Consider the following 6,856-nt stretch of genomic DNA (forward strand, 5'->3'; position numbering starts at 1 on the left):
ATATATATATATATATGATATTCTACACAAATGTATAATGTATTTATAATTGTGGCGATATGATTCTCTATAGAGATGCTTTTATCTTCCTGAGGTAAATGTCACATAGCTGACATGTTCTTTACAGACTGTTATACTGATTATTTCCCTTGTTGAAACCGCTTGCATTCAATTCAGGGATATAGAATTTAGTAGAAGCAAAACTGAATTGTTCCTAGCAATAATTTTGATCAAACAGTTAAAATATATTTATATGTAACCACTGTCATTGACATCATACCACAGACATTAACTGAGAAGTTAAAGTAAATACATCAGCAAATCGTACTCTTTCAAGGACATGCATTTAATGCATGGCCAAAGTAAGAATATAATCTAAGTGTTTAAAACATGCAAAGCAGGATTGCCAACTGTTCCTGTATTTAAGTAACATTCCATATTAAATCCATACAGAAAGCAGTTTATTGTGTCACGCACAGTTTAGGGAGCTAAACACTCTCACAAAAAAAAACAAAAAACAAGAGCACCCTTATTTGAAACTGTAAAAAAAACATATTTGGCAAACTCTTCTGTGCATATTTGCATTTGCGCTCTGGAGAGCATTACATTTGCAATGTTTGCAATGTTTGCAGCATTGAGCAGTGCAGCCAATCACAGACACATCTGTTGAACTGAAATGAGTGACAGGCTCAGTGCATTTGAAATTATAAAGGGAGCACTCTTTTCATGCATTCTAGGATATGAGTAATGCATTCAGAATTTGAAGTGAACAATGATCCAATATGGAATGCAAAAGAAATAAGAAATTATATTTTGTTTAAATATTTAGTTTTTCACCCTGTTGCATGAAATTAATGTCAAATACATAGATAAACAAATAAATATAGACCCATTATCTTTATGCATAATTTATTATGATATTTTTTTTAATAAGATTCATTATATTCCTTCAGTGTCAGGTGCTGTTTGTGTCCATAATTAAATAGATGAAGAATTCACCTATTTACACAAATCCTACAAATCTATTTTCTATTGTCATTTATAACTTGTATTAATGGGTGTTTTTTATTTATTTATTATTATCATTTTTTTTTCATCATGCTCTGACATTTTGTGTCTTACAGAAATCCATGATGGTAAATTCATAACATATGAAGGATATTGTCAACAGAGTTTTGACACTGTCACATGTCTAATGCAATGCAGACTGTCTGGTACCACTATAAGTTTTCAAGTGGACGCTGTGGCCTCTCTGAGGGGCACTGCACCTCTGGAGCACCAACCTCATACAATCCATGCATACACTCTTTCTCTCTTCATGCGTGTGAGAATGTTTCCCCTACAGAAAGCCCCTGAACACAACACTTCTTAATAAGTGAGAGCGAAAGGGGGGAGAATAAGTTTAGAAACAAGAAAAATGGTTTGGCAGAGGAAAATAGAATGGAGGAGGAGAGGAAAGGAGGAGGAAAGGGAGGGGGGGAAAAAAGAAAAAAGAGGGCAGCTGGCAGGAGTGAAGCCTGATATTACAGACCACTGCTCCAAACCAGATGCTCAGGAACCTAAACTAAAGGCTAAACTCAGACAAAAGACAAAGAAGAAGAGAACATATTCACAGTCTTTAGGTGAAGGGTGAAAAGAAAGAAAGAAGCATCCACACTCTTAGATTGTTGTGACAGTATCAGACTGACTGATCTTATAATGGCCCTGCAAAATGGAATGGGATGTTGATTTTTACAAACATTTTGCATGGCTTAAAAAGGTAAGTATGTCTGTTTCTGTTCTTGTATAATGACTTGTATACTGAATTGTTTTTCCGTCTAAATGCTTAATATATTGCATTTGAAATACTTATAGAAAAACAATCATTTATTCATGAGCAGATTTATCTGGAAGTCAGTATATATATATATATATATATATATATCAAGATTTGCTGTGTAGTCAAGTTCACAGTCCCTTTAAAGTGTGCCAGATTGTGGTAGTCAACTGCATCCTCCACGATTACAAGGATTAGGAAATTTCAGCGTGCAAATTGTGTTAAGCACTTTTTTGGGCTATATTAAAGTTATTTTATGATTTAATTTAGTAGACATTAAAATAAAATCTGAGGGTGCAATTACTTCTTAGTGAATCTGTTCAATAATACCTAATGTGAAATGCATGCAATGATATTTGAGATGTGTGTATGGCATTAAAGGTTTATGAAGGATTATAAATGTCATACTGTATATGAGGACAAATTGTTTACCTTTGTTTTAAGAATGCAAAATGTTTTTCATAAGAGGCTGTGCAGCATTCTCTGGGGTTATCCAAAAACATAAGTTGTCATGTAATTAACAAATGGATAGTGTGCCTCACGTAGTTACAGCTGTGTATATTCTGTATAACAGCACATTTGCTAGTGTAATATTGATTATATTCAGCAGGAATATCATATAAAAGGGCACTGCGTCTAATGAGGCGCTATTAGGGGAATCCCCTCAGCGTGACCGGTGTCTGAAGCATGTGTCTAAACCAACTGGTCGACAACAGTACATGATGCCACTGTCAGTGCACCCAAGAGTATAAGTGAGATCCTGCAATGTACATCATCATCTTTTTTGTCTTCAGGAGTTGTTTGTTCGAGAAAGGAATGTCTCTCTTGTGGTTCTCTGTTACCCCCTCATGCGATCTGCTGGATCAGGATGTTCTATCTAGAGATGCACTGATTGTAATTTTCTTGGCCGATTACGATTTCCGATTTTTTGTTAGTGTGATCTGCCGATACCGATTTTTGCCGATTCCGATTTTCTTTCTAAGAACTGTAATTCACAGCATATACAAACAAAAATCTACTTTTCTTCAACGCAAAGTTTTATTTTCATAGAAAAAAAACAAGTAAAAAGTCAGCACAAGAACAAATAAAAAATAGCAAACAACAGCACAAATAAATGCAATGAGCTATAAAAGTTTTTCAGGTTAAATAAGTTTTTATGCAGGTAAGAAATACTAGAAAGCAGAAAGTGATTTTCTTTGTCTTTTGTTCTTTGATTAACATGATAGACAGCAGCAGGTATATTGAACTGCGGTCCCTTTAAGAGTTTATCCAGGGACCCAATATACTGTTACACAACATGCATTCTCTTTCTCAACTATTTAACGTTCCAAAACTGACTGTGTTTTACTGGATACTCGCCAAGACAGCATTTTGACACATATTTTGTATGTATTTGACCGTTTTAGCCACTCATTTTGGTATTTGTGGCTCAAAAGTTGTTTGAGACTGAGCGCAGCTTGTGCGCTCCACTAATATAGATCAGTGGTGATGTGCGTATCAACCTGTGGGAATTACTAAAATAATGTGTAATACAAGCACTAACCGGAGCGAATGAGAAGTGTGTGTGTGAGAGAAGGGGTCATCGGAGAGAAGAGAGCGAGAATGCGCAGCTGACGTTATTACCTGTGCCGCTGGTAACAAAATGGATCGGGTCGGAATTGGAAAGAAGTGAGACTGACTGGCCGGTCACCGATCCGGTCCGATCATGAGGAAAATTGACCGATTCCGATCCCTGGTCGATCAATCTCTAGTTCTATCTCTTGAGTCTTCTGATCCAGCAGATAGCACTTTACCGGCACCATCCAAACAGGAAGAGGCAGATATGGCTTAGGAAAGGCAAGGATGTTGCAAGTTAGCTTTCCCAGCCTCCAAGTCTTATATAGTATACGAGAAGTTGCTGGATGTAAGGGCCTGCACCATGGCTAAATTCGATCTAGCTTTGAGGCGTGAGAGACAGGAAGTTGCTTGTGGCAGACTTGACAGGTGCTTTCTATTGGGCCATAGCTCCTGTGAGTCTTCCATTTCTTCCCGATCTCCACACTGAAGCAGAGAGATTGTGGAGGAGACCATATTCATCCTGCATTTATTTCTTCCATTGTTTGAATTATGCAAATATAGAGGCATTGAGAGAGCAGGGATATGTGAGGATGCCTCCCACAGAAGAGATGCTCATGGGTTAACTTTCTCAAAGTGATGCATTTTCTTTGAGGGTTCCAACCATCTAAACCATACTTTGTTTGGATAAGAGGCAGGGACTGTCCACTGAGATGGTTGGTGAAGTGTGCAGCACCACAGATCTAAGCTATATAACAGAGAGCCGCTGCCATTGGTCATTCTGTGGCAGTGATGCTGGCCTCCTCTATGTGCTGTTCTCACCTTTTTCGCACATTTGTAGAGATGGTAGTTGGGAGGTTCATGGAGGCAAGGGTGCGGTTGGCAGCTTTCAATAAATATGGCCCTGTCCCAAATGGAACACTTTATGTGCACGACGCATACGCGTGTCCATTAAGTCCACGAGACGGTAGGGTGTCCCATTTGTCAATTTAGCGTTCAGAAGGGTGCTCGCGGGCACCCTCTTTGTGGCCATTATGCACCCTCGATCTGCACTTCTGCCGAGCCCACACTGGGGCGAGCTCCGCAGCAGACTTCTACCCGACAGTCAAAGCGGCATTATGTCATGAAAGTGCGGACTCAGAGGAAGACTGCGAGGTTTTAGGGTGCCATTTGGGTCAGGGCCTTTATCCCATGCAGATCCAAACCTTTACCAAAGATCTTTGAGAAACCTGGTCCATCAGGGTCTGAGGACCGGAAGCAGGGCAGACGGAGTGTGTTGCCACTTCAGAAGAGGAGTAGAGCACAGAGGAGGTGACACTAGGACAAAAATGCAGGATCTGAGGGAGGTGACTGAAGCAAGACAGATGGCTGAAGAGAAGTGACATCTCTCCTTCTTTCCCCATTATATTTGGGCAGTAAAGCTGTAGATTTAGTTTGTAGTTTTTTAGATTATATGTTTGCTCCCCTTAGAGGCAGGCTAAGTGAACTAGAAATGTTATCCCTGTGAGAATATTCCCAATAGGTGTCTAGCAGTTGGAGCTGACATAGCCAGACCTTTGAGCTGGCCCGCAAGGCCAGGATGCCATGCTTTGGGCCTGTCTGCAACATCTCCTTCAGACAAATACATTGATGATGTACATTGTAGGCACCAACTTTTACTTTTACATCAAGGACTGTCATCGGCCAGTGGAATTGTTGTTTAGACACAATCTTCAGACACTAGCCATGCTGAGGGCATTCTCTACAGTACATCAGCAGATACAGTGTCTTGCTCCCCTTTTCAGGGAACGTCTAGGTTACTTGTGTAACCCTCGTTCCCTGAAGGAGGGAACGGAGACGTTATGTCAGTTGTGACTGACGAATTGGGATCTCGCCCGAGAGCCCAATCACCTTTGAGTGTTAACTAAACAAGCCAATGACAGTTGGCATGTGTGTTACGCCACGCGCACCCCGCCCCGCAGCGTGGGTATAAAAGGAGAGCTGAGGAACCGAGACTACATGCCCCGGCCGTACAGCGGTGGTACAGCAACTGTGGCGACGGAACGTAATGTCTCCGTTCCCTCCTTCAGGGAATGAGGGTTACACAAGCAACCTAGATGTTCCCTTTCAGTCAGTCACGTTCTACATTACGTCAGTCATGACTGACGAATTGGGATCCGTATGGAAAACGCCACTATTGCTGACCCCCTCCAGTGCCCTGCGGAAGCCGGCAAGTCCCCCCACACCAGCTGGGGCGGAAGATAGGACAGCGGCTAGGCAGAGGTGACCGCCACTGCTGTTCCATACAGTGGTACATTGGATAACACTGGGAAAGCGTACCCAGTTGGGACGCTACGGAAGCCACATCCCGCACATAGGAGGTATTATGTGGAATTACACATATGGACTGGCCCAGGGCAGTACTACATATGGAAGTCTCTGCGGTAGACTCAACCCACCTGGGGTGAGATCACTACACTGCAGAGATGGCAGTGAACGACTGCCAGGGAAAGACACGGGCTTACCGTGAGGGGAGCCGTACCGTGGAAGAATACACATGTGGGATCACCCGAAGGGGGAATCACTACACACGGGCACCTAGCCCAGCACAAGGGCTGACCTTGGGCATGCACACGAGTGCTGAGCCTGGCGTCTGGCGCTCCGCCACGCCTGACCGCCGAGGGTGCGGGAGGAACTCCACCAGGGTTCGCCATGGGGAACTGAATGAGGAGCACAAGAGCGCACGTATCCGGTCCGTAGAGGGGAATGGTGCAGCAAGCGTGATCGACACCGAGCACGTCTGGTGTTCCTGCCTACCTGAGGCGAGTACACGAGAGGACACGGGCTCTACACAGAGATTATAGAATCTCACAAACGTGTTAGGGGTCGCCCAGCCGGCAGCTCTACAGATGTCTGCTATCGAGGAGCCCCGCGCCAATGCCCAAGAAGATGCCACTCCTCTCGTATAGTGAGCTCTCACTCCAAGGGGGAATGGTAAACGTTGGGCCTGGTATGCCAAGACTATAGCCTCCACTAACCAGTGGGCAAGTCTTTGTTTGGAGACAGCCTTTCCCTTCTGCTGACCTCCAAATCAGACAAAGAGCTGGTCTGAGGTCCTGAAGCTCCGCGTACGGTCCACGTAAATGCGCAGAGCGCGAACGGGACAGAGCAGAGCGATGGCTGGGTCTGCCTCCTCCTGGGGCAGCGCTTGCAAGTTCACCACCTGATCCCTAAAAGTTACCCGTTCCGAATTCTAGGCACGAATCTTCGACTGAGAATGCCTGCAGGTCCCCTACCCTCTTGACCGAGGCCAATGCGGTGAGGAGCGCTGTCTTTAATGACAGAAACTTAAGCTCTACTGACTGCAGAGGCTCGAAGGGCTCCTCCTTCAGGGCCGTCAGGACCGAGGGGAGATCCCAAGAGGGTAACAGGCGAGGGCGCGGAGGATTCAGCCTCCTTGCCCCTCTGAGAAACCTGATGACCAAGTCGTGCTTCCCCAAAGACTTA

This window comes from Sinocyclocheilus grahami, unplaced genomic scaffold, assembly GCF_001515645.1.
Source record: "Sinocyclocheilus grahami isolate Dianchi unplaced genomic scaffold, SAMN03320097.WGS_v1.1 scaffold489.1, whole genome shotgun sequence".
Lineage (NCBI taxonomy): Eukaryota > Metazoa > Chordata > Actinopteri > Cypriniformes > Cyprinidae > Sinocyclocheilus > Sinocyclocheilus grahami.